The sequence below is a fragment of the Echinops telfairi genome, unplaced genomic scaffold (assembly GCF_000313985.2).
Source record: "Echinops telfairi isolate 266 unplaced genomic scaffold, ASM31398v2 ScPeMD7_31;HRSCAF=116, whole genome shotgun sequence".
NCBI lineage: Eukaryota > Metazoa > Chordata > Mammalia > Afrosoricida > Tenrecidae > Echinops > Echinops telfairi.
In genome coordinates, this window is record NW_022103928.1 from 15,932,019 (window position 1) to 15,947,669 (window position 15,651).

The following is a 15,651-nucleotide window of genomic DNA, read 5'->3' on the forward strand; positions in this document are numbered from 1 at the left end:
CCCCCCTCCCCCACTGTCCGCCATGCAGATTGCGGACAATAACCACTACACCACCAGGACTCCATCAGCAATTCCTAGAGCCTTTCAGTGCATCACTTGGACTGCTTTCTTCAATGCTATTGGTTCTTGATCATATGCTACATCCCAAAATGTTGAGCATCGACTGATTCATTTTTGGTATAGTGACTGTGTCTTCCTTCCAACTTCTTTTGATGCTTCTTTCATCATTCAAAATAACAATTTTGCCCATATTGTTGTTAGGTGTCATCCAATTAGCTCTGATGCCTGTCAACCTTATGTGCAACTGAATAAAACACTACTCATTCTTGCTCATCCTCACAATTGTTTTTATGCTTGAGCCCATTGTTGCAACCACTGTATCAATCCATCTCATTGGGGGTTCCTGTTTCGCTGACCCTCTCCTTCACAAAGCATGAAGGCCTTCTCCATGGACTGGTCTTTCCTGATAATGTGTGTAAAGTATGGGAAAAGAAGCCATACCATTCTCACGCTAAAGAGCATTGTGGCTGTACTTCTTCCAGGACAGATTTATTTGTCTTCTGGTAATCCACAGTACTATAGAATCTTTCGATGCTGCAACTTGAGGCTGGAAGTTTTTCTTCAGTTCTTTCAAATTCATACATTCATACATTCCATGTTCTTATTATTAGTGAGTGCTTTCAAATATTTCTTTTCATTTTTAGTCATTCCTCATCAGCAAATAAAGGTCCTGTAAGCTTACCTTCATCAATATCATTAAGGTCAAGTCTGCTTTGAGGAAGCAGCTCTTCCCCAGTTATATTTTGAGTCCCTTCCAAGCTGAGGGATTCATTGTCTGGAATTATATCAGACAGTTTTCCTTTGCTACACAGAATGTTTGCAGAGGCTAACCCCTCAGAAGTGGATTTCCTTTTTCCTCTTCCAAGCTTGTTCTTGGTCTGGAAGCTCTACTGAATCCTGTCTAACTTGAATGACCCTGCTGATATTTGCAATACCAGTGTCATAGCTTCCAGGATCACAGCAACATGCTAACCATGATAGTAAGAATAATGGACAGTTGGGTAGGGATTTCCCCATAGAACCCTTCAATATTACATCTTGAGGTTTGAATTATTTCCTCAGTTCTTTCATGTTTTCCTTTCGCCATTTCCATTCATTTTAGCTACTCGGCATTCAAGAGCACATCCCAAGGTCTCTTCTGACATCTGCTTTGATCTCTGCTTTCTTTTGACTGACCTCTTGCTTTCTTTGTGTCTGATGTTCCTGGTGTCTTCCCACTGCTCACCTGATCTTCAGACATTAATGTTCAGCGTGTCAAATTTGCTTTTGAGATGGTCTGTAAATTCAGATGGGATATACTTTAGGTCAGATGTTGGCTTTCATGATCTTCTTTCAATTTATTTCATCATTAACTTCAATTTACATATGGACAATTTTTGGTCTGTTCCACAGCAGGCCCCTTGCCTTGATTTGGCTGAGGACATTGAGTGTCTCTATCTTTTCTACCCACAGATATAGTCCATTTGAATCCTGTGTGTTATGTTTATGGTGTTGAAAAAAGTGCTTGCATTAAAGAAGTCATTGTTCTTGTATAATTCTATCACACCGTCTCTAATCACCATGGCCATATAGTTACCAACCACTGATCATCCCATTTTGTTTCCAACTTTTGAATTTCAATCACACCAGTAATTATAAATGAATCTTGATTACATATTTTATTTATTTCGGACTATAGAAGTTGGTAAACTTCTTAGCTCTCTTTATCATCAGATTTAATGGTTAGTGTACCCATTTGAATAATAATTGTACTAACTAGTCTTTCTTGTATGTGTATACATATTATCCAATTACTGAAGTGTTGTACCTCAAGATAGATCTTGAAGTGTTATTTTAATAATGAACGGGATTCATCCTCTTGAATTTGTCATTTCCTGCAATGTAAGCCACATGACTGTCTAACGCAAAATGGCCGGTAACAGTCCATTTCCTCTTATTCATGCCTAGGGTATCAATCTTACGTAGTCCATGATTTTCATGTTCTATCAAATTGGGTAAAAGTAGCATCTCGCTCATAAAGATGCTCTGATGATCAAAAGACATCATGCCTATGAAATGACTAGCATAACGAGGGTCACATGTTTTCTAATAAGAGAGCATTAAAAGTTGTCAAAGATGAAATGGACGCAGACAGCTATGTCACCAGGAGAGATAACTGATACGAAGGGCGTTGTGTTTGATAAAGCCGAGGGTCATCAAACAGGAGGAAAAGGAATCCTCCGGAGATGGATGGGCACAACAGCCAAAGAAATGGTTTCAAACATACCAACAATCACAAAGACGGTGCAGGAGTGGCAGCGTTTCATTCTCTTACACAAATGGTTCCTGCACATCGGAACCCATTTGAAGAGACAGAGGAGTTCTGCATCTCGTGTGCCTTTAAAATATCCCACAGGACATTCCTGTGGGCGGACAGCGTGGTAATGATGTAGAGCAAACTAATCATCAATGAACACAGTTGCCGTGGAGTCAATGACGACTCTTGGCAGCTGAGTGCTTATCCGTTTGCACTACCTCAGGGCTCTAAGGATCTAAAGCTGGCCAAAAGACAAGAAATGTTACTTTTTCTAGGTAATAACATATAATGAATTTTCCAGGAAAGTAACTACTATAGAGGTTACCGGAAGATTGTACAACACAGATTTGAACTGCACAGTCCACTTATACGTGGATTTCTTTCAAAACACATGCAATTTATCATCTCCAAGTGAACAATTTGTCCACTAAATTGCATATCACAGTACAAATTAATCTCTTAAGGCTTTTGTCTATTTTCCACTGTGTTTAATACATGACCATAAACTTTGAATACAACCCCAGGGGATCCTTATGACATGTCATTCCAAACTCACTCTCATTGAGTGCTTTCAACTCAGTGACCCGGCGAGACAGACTAGAAGCTTCCCCTTTGGCTTTTCTATGCTGTCAATCTCTGCCAGAGCACAAAGCTTCATCCTTCTCCACGAGAGAGCTGATGGGTTTGAACTGCTGACCTTGCAGTTAGCCCCCCAACTTGTAACCTACTATGACACCTGGATTTCCTTTGAAGTGACATTAGTGGTGCTGAAGCAGAGAAAAGTAAGTCATGCCATTACCAAAAAAAAACCCCAAAACGGAAATGCTTGCGATGTATTACTCATTGATGGCAGCAGCTGCGGTTGGCCACTGTTTCAAGAGAAATTAATGCATCATAACCTCCACTCTACAAACAGAAAAAGGCATTTTATGATGGAATTGCTGAAGCTATACCACTAAATATGAAAATCTCACACTTTTTGCAAAATGCTTTTTAGTCATCATGTTGAAAAGTGCATTTTTATGAGGGTGCAGTGCATAACATACGTAACATACAAAATACATTCGGAAAACTGTTTCAGTAAGACTTCCAGTCAATAATAGACTATTAGCTAAGTTTCAGGCTAGTCAAAAGTTGGGCATAGTTGACTCTCCTAAGCCTTGCATTGTTTGTTTCTTTTAAAACTTTATGAACAGTTATTCTAGTAGTTCAAAACCACCAGCTGCTCCTTGGCAGAAAAATGAGACTTTTGATTCCCTTCAAGAGTTACAGGCTCAGAAACTCACAGGGGCAGCTCTACCCTGTCCTACAGGGTCGCTATGAGTCACATTCGACTTGGAGGCAGTAGGGAAGAGGTATTCTTCACCATTTTGAAAATCCTATCACTGACAGTAATACTCCAGTGATCTTTAAATTGCCCATATATCACACCTTGAATATGTAATATATGAAGTGTAAGCACCAATGTCTTTCACCATCCAGGAAGCTCACCAAGCTTGAGTTTCTAAAATTTTTGTCTGACAAAAATCACAAAGGCATGATTGATTGAATCCTTGCCCACATAGTTGAGCTCAATCTCTAACTCTTTTCCCTAAGGTTGGACTGATATTATGGCGCAGGTCTTTCTGGCATGGGCAGGCCCCATTCAACAAGAGTCATCTCATTGGCATAAGCCCTTAGGTAGGTGTTATCTGGAGTCTGTCCATCAATAACAATAGCTCCAAACACTAGGGAAATTCCAAGGGCCTATAGATTATCTCCCAGGATAAGAGACAAAGACTAAGGCTTTTGAAATTTTGTTGATACCAACATATCTGTGAGATTCATTGTATGGTAGTGAAGGGGAGTGTGGCATTTCTAGATATTCTCACAGAGTTAAAAATGACTATTGTAGATTCAATGGCGATTGAATTAAGGAACAAAGGGAGAACTGTATGACTGAGAAGAATATGGAATACAGATTCCACTCTAATGGTGAACTATAAGTTCCATGAGAGAAGAGACTGGATTTGTTTGTACATCCTTAATTCAGGGCCTGGTACACAGGAGTTGCTCAATAAATATATGTTGACTAATGCAATGAATGGATGCAATATATGAGTAAAAAGACTAGGGTTGCAGGGGGTCATAAGCAGAAATTTACTGATCATTTTATGAGCAATGTAGAAAAATGATTCCTCCAGACAAGGGTTAACAGAGTGGACTAGAAAACTCTCTAAGTTGCTGAAATTCCATTTCTGAGATGGAGCTCTAACACATCGAAGATTCCAAGTTCATTACCCAAAGCAAAAAAGACCTTATTCAAATGTAAGATCGAATATAATCTAAAGCAGTCAGGATCTGCCTAGCCTTCTGACCTAGGCCCTCAATCAGCAAATTGGTAGACTGTGTTGGTTAAATATCCAGGACTCTGGAATCAGACATGGGATGGGCAGGCATGGACATAAGAGATGCCTTCAATCTTTGAATGTACATCACTTGCAATATAATGGAGAGCCTTCCATCAAGAGGCAAAGTCTATTGCCGTACCTTGAATCTGGACTGGCCTATGATGATGATGATGATGATGATGATTTTTATCAACAGAATGTGGCAGATATTACCCTGTGTGGCTTCTCAGCCCAGCCCAGGCCTCAAAAGACCTTGACATTTCTGCTTTCACTCTCTCAAAATGTACAGACCCTGTGATTAAGTTTGCTCTAGCTTGGGATTGGAAAACTATGATCCCTATCAGCCAAATTCAGGTCACTACCTGCTTTTATAAATAAAGTTTTATTAGGGCACAGCCACAGTCTTTTTGCTTATTTACACATTCTAGGAGCTCTGGTTGCATAGTGGGTTACTCTTTGGACTGCTAACTATAAGACCAATAGTTCGAAACTACAGCCACTCCAAGGGAGAAAGATGAAACTTTCTACTCCTGTAAAGATTTACAGTCTTACAAACCTACAAGGCAGTTCTACTCTGTCCTATTGAGTTGCTGTAAGTCAGAATTTACCATACATACTCAAGTATAAGCCAACCAGAATACCAGTTGAGACACCTAATTTTACCACAAAAACTGCATTAAAAATGTGCTGCAAAACTCAGCTTGTACATGAGTGTATACGGTACTCAATGTTAGTGAGTGGGATGTCTCATTTCAGATTGTAGCAATAGTGTTGAGTTCAGAGGCTGCATAGCTTGCAAAGCTCAAAATCTTTACTATCTGACCATTAATTTTTTTTCTTTCTGAATTCTGGTCCAACTGCTGGAGGAGAATACCATATATAACAGAGAGGAGTCCTCTTTGAGGGCCCTGTGGCAAGAGCAGCTCCCAGTGGGCTGCCAGATGGACACAGCCACTTAACTGTCCCGATAAGGATAGCAAAAGAATCATTCGACTGAATTCAATCCCAAGTGCTGACCCATCAGAGGTCAGGGAAGAGGAGGAAGATGCACACTGTGCTGCAACAATGGCCTCAAACACAGGACTGATTATGAGGAAGACGTCGAACCCAGCAGCGTTTAGATCTATTGTCCACAGGGGCATTCAGAGTCAGAACCACCCCCGAGTATCTAGCAGGCTAATGGATAAATAGCCTGGCTTAACCTACTACATTTCGAACTGGTTTTATCAGCAGTAAGAGGTCACAGAGCATCGAAAGTCCTGGTTCTACTATAGCAATATATTTAGCAGATAGTGTTTGTGTCTGGCCCACATTCCTTGGGGCTCACCACTGCACTGTGGACTGACTGGCTTCCAACTATCAGTATGTGAATCTCTCTGTCTGGGGGATTTCTCAGAAGCTCTGGCAGGGGCCCTGTCCTGGCTGGAGAATTAATGGCTCATCTCTACCTACCCTTAGCCAATGACTGATAAGTATTGATATAAAAAGAATAATAATTTATAACTTATCAAGGGGTCATGAGGGTGGGGTGGGGGAGGGAGGGGAAAAAGGAGGAGCTGATACCAAGGGCTTAATAGAAAGTAAATGTCTAGAAAATAATTAGGGCAACATATGTACAAATATGCTTGTTACAATTGATGTATGGATTGTTATAAGACCTGTAAGAGCCCAAATAAAATGACCTTTTAATTAAAAATAAATAAGCAAAAAGAAAAATACCCCCGGTCCTTCACCCTTTGGATGGCGGAGACACATATTCCACACTGTCTTCCAGACTGTCCCTGCAGGGTGACACTCAGCCCTCCCGTGGGGGCAGCTGGCTTGATATCACACCCTTTATTAGTAGTCTACCCTTGCATGTCGAACTTTCCCACGACCCTATTGGTATTTCCTGCATATCCCAAATGAGCTGCTTTCAATCCAGTCCTCCCTGTGGGGTCTGCTTGCTTCAAGGCGGAATGCAAACAAACTAAGACATGGAGGATTAGAGTCAAGTTTCTTTATCTCACTGAACCTTAATTTTCTTATCTGTAAAATGGGAGCGAGGAGGTCAAGGGAGGTGTTGGAGTGGCCTTGTGGGAGATGCCAGCCTGGATCCTGGAGGTGGTTCTGTGCCGTGGAGAGTCCTGTCTCCTCCCTGTGACAGGCTCTGATGACTGGTCCACTTCTCTCCACGAGCCAGGGTAGAAGTGAAAGACCTGACTATTGTTACGTAGGCTGATTCTGGCTCCCCAGTCACGTCTCAGTTCAGATGTGGGAACCCTGTACCAAACAGCCTCTTCTCGAGAACATCGGGGCTCCAGAGTTCTGAGCTGGCGCAGTGGACTGGAACCTGCTGCGTGCCTGACCCCAGGAACCTGTCTCAGACAGGAAGGAGGAATGTAGTCAAGGAAGCGTGGCAGACCTGACTCAGACAACTAAGAAAAACACAAAGAACATCCTCACACACTTGCCTCACAGTGGAAGGTGAGCATGACTTCAACTGTGTCCTTAAAAAGCAGCAGGTGGATGGGAGGGGTGGAAGGGTGTTTTCGTTTTCCTCCATAGAAAGAAGTCTGTCTACCCAGAACAGTCTATAAATACACATCCAAACCTGGAGAAAAAATTAAGAGCACACTTCCACTTCCCAGAGCACACGCACGTCCCTTTTGCTTGACTTCCTTCCATCCCCTAGCGAAAGGTTGACTGCATGGTTCTGTGCCCTACAGACCAGGGCTGAGGAAAATGCTCAACCGTTCCCTCATCCCAATGAAAGGGCTCTGTCTACCGAAGGGAGGCAGCGAGTGGGCAAAGAGAACCGAGTTCTGGATCATGGCCAGGCCAGGAATAATGGCAAAGCTATAATTACCCTGTCGAATTTTTGGATGAAAGCGACTATTTTAGGACCTGGAAAAACCTCAGCAGCATCCTGGAGCCACATTGTGGAAAGCCCCTTCCCACCACTGTTGTCTCTCTGTCGTGCAATAGGATGTGAGTGCCAGGACATTTCCTACCACGAGACTGCTGAGGGCTCTGGAGAGCACTTGAAGAAGATTAAAAGAGCTCCGTGATGTATAAGCCTTGACTTAGGCTGGAGGTGTTATCTCTCTTCTTCCCCCCCCTTTTGGAAGAAAATCTTTCCATCCTAGTGTTTGTGTGGTCATCGCAACTAGGCCTTGTGTGGTCATGTGCTCTCGTCACAGAATACGAAGCCTGCGCAAAACAGCTTTGCACCCCACACACCATCTGGTTCAGAGCCTGGTCGCCATTGGACGGTGGAGCCTACCTGTGGGGAGCAACAGAATGCACTTGGAGTATGGAGCGACAGCCCAGACAGAGGCCCCAGCTGTGCAGAGCCTCTGTGTCCCTCTCTGCTAGTGTCTTTGTGTCTGAGTGCTGCTCCGATGGCAGGAGCACAAAGGGGCACCGTCAGAGCACAGATACCTGATTTTCTCACAGTTTCGTGGGCTGGAAATCCAAATCAGGCTCTCAGACATCATGCTTCCTTCCTGGTTCTTTGGCTTGTAGACAGGGCTTACTTGGCATCAATCTTCCGTGTGTATGTGTGTGTGTGTGTGTGTGTGTGTGTGTGTACACACATATACCTCTTTGTACCTAATCTGTTCTTTTTATAACTCAGAAAGATTTAGATTTAGAACTCACCCTTCTTGAGTAGGATGTCATATACATAACAAAGAAAACTCTTCAAGCACATTTACACCCACAGGGAAAGGGGTTAGATTCCAACACATATTTTGGGGGGACACAGTTAATTATCACATTTTTCCCTCTTAGAAGCTTAAGAAAGGTAAGAAGTTAATATGTATCCCCATTCCAAAAAAGGCTCAGTAGATACTAGATAAATTCCTATCCATAGAGAATTTCTTCAACTTGTAAGGAGAAGAACATTAGGGAAAAAATGAATGGGGATATAAATGGTTAAGCCAAATGACTATTGGCCAAAAGGTCGGTGGTTCGAACCTACCCAGCGGCATCTCAGGAGCTAAGTCTGATCATCTTCTTCAAAAGGTCACAGCTTTGAAAACCTTACAGTGCAGTTCTAGTCCGCACACACAGGTGGCCGTGAGACAAAATCAACTCCATGTCCACAAACGACAACACCAACCAGGACTCTAAAGTTCCACTGCCTGCGCTCCCGCCTCGAGTACAGCTGGGGGTGTTTTACTTCATTCTGCCTCATTTCCCAAACTGTAAATCAGTACACAATTCCACCTCGTGAGATTCCTGAACAATGGGAAGAAATGGGGAGCTGATATCAGGGGCTCAAGTGGGAAGAGAATGCTTTGAAGAAACTGATGATGGCGGCATATGTGCAAATGTGCTTGACACACTGGAGGAATGTATGGATTGTGATAAGAGGTGTAAGAGTCCCCAATTAAAAGTATTTTTTAATTGCTAAAGGATTAACTGAAATAATCCATACAAAATGCAGCAAACAGTCTGGTGCACAGTAAGCCCAGAGTCAAAGTGTGGCTTCTCCCACTCATAATATAGTGATTATTTCTGAATGATTAGTTCTGGAAAGCAATTATTTTCATGCTAGGGACTTTGGAATATCAAGCATGAACCAGTTTTATCTATGGTGTGGCCCATATTCTGGCGATGCTGGCAGAACCGATTTGCTAGGGGAGCAGACATTAGTTACCTTTTGTTTCCTATCCCAGGAAGATTTTAAATAAGCTCAGGAGTGCAGAGAAGTGAACAGATTCATAATAAGACAATCACTTGGTCTTTATAACTAGAAAACAGTTTCAAAGGCAGAAGGGCAAAGTGCACAACAGAGTGGTGAAATAGCCATTAGAAACCTCCTGTGTACGTAGGGACTCTCATTCTACAACAGTCCACTGAAGACACAAGTCATCTGAGAGCAGGGTGGAAAGAAATGGGCCGGCAAACCCTGCCATGCAGAAATTAAACACAAATGACTGTCTCACCCGGAGCATCCGTGTGGTTAACTGACCCTGTTTCATGGGGTAGTCATGTCACACTCCCTGTCCTCAGTTTCTGAAGTGAGGCTGATTTTAAGGGTCTTCAGTCATCTATTAACCTGATGCCTGTAACACATGTGAGCAAGCTACCTAGAGGCAACACCTCATCTCAAAGAAATCACTGGGCTTATCACATGCTGCTAAACACTCTGTCACCCACTCCCTAGGTGTGTGCCAAGGCCATCCAAACAGACATTCGCAAGAACCTAAAAAACACCAGCTGAGGAATCAACTGAGCCTGAGGAATTGCAATGTGTAATACATATGACATCAGAAAGTCAGACAGCAGCGATGCTGTAAAAATATCTACTTTTTAAAAGAGAATATCGCTACCAAAACATTTTTTGTTAACACTAATTACTCAGTCCAAATGCACAGACAGATCTAGAGTTGGTAGAATGGCAAAGCGAGCAGGTGATGTGGAGTCGACTCACATCATGGGCGTCAGAATAGAACAGTGTTCGATGGGATTTGCAATGGCTGATTGTTGGGCAGTAGATCACCTGACCTTTCCTCCCAGGTACCAACTTTTGGGTTAGTAGATAAGAGCATTACCTGTTTGACCACCCAGGTCTTACAGAAGGAAGGTGTAAATTGGAGTCAGAAACAGAACTAGGAAGGAGGGCATAGTTGGGCGTTAGACCAGCTGTTTTCAGAGTTTAGTCCAATAAGCATAGGTGGCCCAGCAAAGGCACTGAGCAACTGCAGTCCGTCATGTGGGCAAGACCGGAGCACACTGGGTGGGAGAGGCAAGAGACAGCCAACAGCCATTTTGGTCATATTAAAGACCTTGAGTGTTGTCCATTAAAGTGCTGAAGAGTCAATGAAGAGATTTCTGAATAGAAGTGGCAGGATCAAGGTTTGTTTTCAAAAGATTACTCTGGCAGCAGTGTGGCCATCAAGGGGAGAGAAGGCTCTTACGGCAGTGTTTGAGGACCATGGTCCCGGCACTTCAGGCGGCCACAAAGGGCTTTTTAGAACCAGGACTTCTTCCAGCGAATGCAGATCAGGAATAATTATGCCTGGCATTTGTACAGGCCTTTTTACTTCTAAGACTCTCCCTTTCATTTCCTCTAACAACAATCTGGGGAGGTGGGCCAAGAGGAATTCTCCCGATTCACAGAGGGGGAAGCATCTCGATGTAACTACAGAACACAGGGCAATTTCTAGTCAGAGCAACTGCAGCCTAGCTCTGCCCCATTTAAGATGGGAATTTGAGTTGTGTGGCTAGAAAATGAAACAAGTTTAAAACGCTGGAGGTGAAAAAAAATTCAGTGTCCATGAGTAGAAACCGATGCTAAATAAAAATCTAGGAAACACTAGGTTTAAAAAAACCAAAGCACAAATAACTTGTAGAAACACAGGGGCCACATACCTAAAAACCAGAAGGCTGCAGACTGACTAGGGATCTGCTTTGCAAAATTTAAAAAGCGTTTGACAGAAAGGACTATAATTTCATGCATCTAAAACACATAGCCTTTAAAATATGTTCAGCTATAGCCTTAAGCTTGCCTAATTGTGTGTATTACATACCCTTGTCAAATCGTGCTTGGATTTCGCTTAAAAACCATTCCAAAATGACTGCATCATGCCAGTCCTCTGAATTACAAGAGAATGACCTTCATCTTCGGCTCCCTCCTCCTTGTTGCGTCTCTTCCAAACCATACATGTATAATCACACATTTAGGGAGAAGGCAAATGAAGTGTCTTCAATATGGAGCATAATTAACATGTTGATCTTCAGATTTCAGCAGGCTGGTCCACAGCAGGGTTGTGGCAGAGGTCTGCAGGCAGGGGGAATTCAAGAGGACTACACCCAAGAGGCTCTTAGTGACCTTGAGCAGCATCCAGAGTAGAAGAGGAGCATCTTTGGATTTTCCCTAGGCCTCCATTCCTTCACAGTAAGAGTCCAAAAGACTTAATCACGCTGGCTCTTGGCTGTATCCCCAAATGTATTTCTTTCCCCTCGCTCCTCCACTTCCTCCTCTTCTGCGGCAGGAAGGGCCTGAATAACTCCTAAATTTACCAGCCACTGTCCTGCCACGGGGCTTTGCACATGCTCTCCCTTTAGATCCTTATTTGGCTCTTACTTACTTTTTTCAGGTCCCTATTCAAAGGGCCCCTTGGTGGAGAGGTGTGCTCTATGGTCCCCTGTCTATAAAACTACTCAACTAGCCCTTTACTCTTGATTTGGCCTTTCAGTTTATTTTCCTTCTACGTGTTGATCTCTACCTGCGTGTTGGTTTTCCTGTTTACCTTCCACCCTCCACCCACACTAGAATGTAAGATCCTGGAGCAGCAGGCCCTTGTCCCCTTCCCAAATTCCCAGATCGTCAGAAGGTTCCAGCTGGTAAGTGGCAGCTTACTGAATATTTGTAGCAGGAGAGGAAGAGAAAGAACAAAGGGAAAAATCTGCACCCTTCATTTTATCATCTAAAATTCCACCGTGGTACCATGGTTTCAAGTTATTCCTGTTGACTGGCTTACCCTGGGCAACTAATTGATTAAAATGAGGAATAAACATTATATGTTTATTCCCTTCATAGATTATAAAGCATTTCTGAGAGAACTGTCATTTTGGTCATATTCAAGCACCAAAGAAATTCTATAGAGCCTCTTCAAGGTGAAAAAAAGGTTCAGGATATTTCCTTTTCAGAGGTTCTTCCAAAAACTCACTGCTATCCGGTCGGTTCTAACCCATAGCCATCCTACTGGACAAAGCAGAATTGCCCCTCTGGGTTTCCAAGTCTGTAGCTCTTTAGGGGAACAGACGTCTCATCTTTCTCCTGTGGAGCAGCTGGGGGTTTCAGACTACTAACCCTGCAGTTAGTCAAACTCACTGCCACAGAGTCGATTCTGCTTTATAGTGACCCTCTAAGGACAGGGTAGAGCTGTCCTAGAGTTGCTGAGGCCGTAACACTTTATGGGAATAGAAAGCCCTTTCTGTCTCTTGCTGGGTGGTTTCAAACCACTAACGTTGCAGTTAGTGGTCCAACACATAACCAGTACACCACCAGGGCTCCTTTAAGAGTCCCTTCGTATTTTAAAAATGAAGAAATGCCTATTACAGAGTTAGGAGCACGGAAGTAGCTCTGGCCTAGGTGGAGGTCCAAGGCTTTGATTTTCTTACGACCACCATCACTCTGCCCCAAACTCTTGCAAACACATTACAACATAAGTAACAATGGTGAGCTCCTCTACAACTGCGGCTTCAAAAGAAGTCGCCGTTCCGTTGTACTGTTTCAAAACCAGTGAAGATGTCACAGAGCTGCCCCGGTCTGAGGGGGAAAAGTGCTATATTCTTAATCTTTCCATTAGCCATATTCATGCTGTTGACAGGAGGAGGAGAACACAATATTAGCCCACGGTAATCACCAGAGTTAGGGAAACATATTAATTTCTAGTGCACCACAAGAGATATGGTTCAGCAATGGAACACAAGTCTAAAGTAACATAACCAACTTCCTTCTGTCTGATCTGAGTATCAAAGAACATTATACGTTAGGAAACGGAAGTCAAATATTTACATGTGAGACTCTTGAACACAAAGGTGGCTGAAAGAGCCCTTTTGATCCCACCGTGCTGGTCCATGAGATGTAGACCTAATTTATAGATGGGGAACCTGAACCTCAAAAAGGTAGTCACTTGCTCCTGGTCAGCACCCAGAGGAGCTAGGCTGGTGCTCACCCCCAGGCTGACTTCTCCTATACTGGGCTGCAAAAGGGCATTCCTACAGGTCACAGTCTGTTTTTCCATCTCCTTTTTATCATCTGCTTTGCTATGCAAAGTCATTCTGTACTGGAAATTCTTGCTTTAAGACTCATATAAAAGGACTTGCACACAAACACCCCTTTGCCCCCACCTAGCCCACTCCATGAATATTCTAGGCTAGTCTCTTAGCAATAAAAACACCTTTCCCAAATGCCACCTGGAAGCTCAGATCTCACTTTAGAAATACAACTTAGTTTAATGGGGTGCTAGGAAGCAAGCTAGGATGCGTCCAGCATTTTAATATATGTAGAATTTCCGACCAGATGATATTCCCTTGTTCCTAAAGTTATCCTCTTGTTATTCTGAAACTTTTTTTTGCTTGTTTGTTTTTTCAATTTCTAGAGCAGTAACTAAAGAGGTGAAGGTCCTGGTTTTTAATCCATGCAGGGGTCAATTCCCTTTATTCAAGCACTAAGATGTGATAGCTATGATTGGCCCCATCCCATGGGTAGCGTCACTTTAGGTTCCATAGTGGAACTGGGTGGATGGATCGGTGCAAAGCCATCACTGGGAAGCCAAGCAGCCAGTGGTCAAGTAAGGCACTCTATACTCTTTCAGCCACCGGCCACTTGAAATCCAAGAGCCTACTTACCAGGTGTTCAGCACAATGCAGTATCCAGTGAATGGCGAAGAATACATTTTCATCCTCATCCAACACTAATCAACTGTTGAGTCATTACTACATTCCCAAGGGGATATTAGGAAGCATTGTGTCTACTTGTTGGGGTCCAAAGTTCAAAATTACCAGACACTCTTTGGGAGAAAGACGGGGCTTTCTACTTCCATAAAGAGTTAGAACCTCAGAAACCCACAGAGGTGAGGTCTACCCTGCCCTATAGGGTCCCTAAGAGTTTCCATAGACACGACATAAGGACAGTGAGATTTTGTTTGTTTTTATGAGGATATTGGTGATTCAGAAATCCTTACTTTCTATACAAGAGACATGGGATCCCTGGTGCTGCAGTGGGTTAAGGACGGGGCTGCTAACCAAAAGTTTGGCAGTTTGAATCCACCAGATGCTTCATGGAAGAAAGGAGAGGCAGTCTGCTTCCATAAAGATTTCCAGCCCAGGAATCCCTGTGGAGTAGTTCTGTTCTGAATCAAACTTGACTCAACAGGAGACTTGGGTTCAATTCCTGGCCAGTACACCTCTGCACAGGTTCCACGGACGTGCCCGTGGGCCTGTTGCTAGGATGCTGGATACGTTTCAGCAATGTTCCCAGACTAAGGCAGATTAGGGGAAATGGCATTCTAATGAGTAACTATCAGCCAGTGAAAATCCAATGGATTGCAGCAGTGTGATCTGCAACCAATCACGGGACGGCTCAGGCTCTGGCAGCACTTTGTTCCACTGTGCATGGGGTCACCGTAAATCGGGGACTAACTCAGCAGCACACAACAACTTTATTCCTGGCATGGGACTGAGTAATGGGAATTCAGTAGTAATCAAAGCTGACCTCCTCTGCGACACTCATAAACTAGAACTGATCATGTCTATTGTTATAGTAATAAGTCAATATCAGAAGCTAAGTAGTTATTATGTAGTAAGGACTATGGGGCCTACAAGAATAACCCTTTTTATGCCGTGGGGACAGTATAAAATGAGAAATAATAGGTTAGCTCTCAAAAATTATGTTGTATATCTATTATGTGTGTATAGCATTCTTAAATAACTGATAGACTTTTGTTGACAATGGATACTCGATCAATAATACTGAGTACTGTTATTATTAAGCCTCCCATCTTCACACTCTGAATTAGGGCCACTGAGTATAACACCCCTGCCCCCAATCCATTTTATATGCAAAACCCAAGACATACTTCTAGAAAGAAAATTTCTAGAGGTTTGCCCTTTCTCCATTTTCCTTGTAGAAAGGCAGAGTTTCAAAGTGCTTCTGGTTGTCAGGTGCCCAAGAAGCGCCGTTCATTTTATTTGTTCATGAGCATATACTGGGTACTATGTACTATTCAGGGGAAGTGAGAAGTATGGTTCATAGTCCATTTTTTTTAAGGGTAAGATCAGTTTTAAACTAGTTAAGAGAATGTAGGTCACAGAAATTGGGTCACTGTAATGTTTTCCCTGAAAGGAGTTGCAAGATTTCTTGCAATAAAGTTATTAGAAAAGTATAATCCAAACTCTGAATAC

General features: G+C 42.9%; 1 long non-coding RNA gene across 1 annotated transcript in view; it reads right to left on the reverse strand.

Moving 5' to 3' along the window:
- LOC123521645 overlaps positions 1-15,651 on the reverse strand; it is a 95,056-nt gene that overhangs the window by 36,366 nt on the left and 43,039 nt on the right. The gene's annotated exons all lie outside the window — the stretch shown is intronic.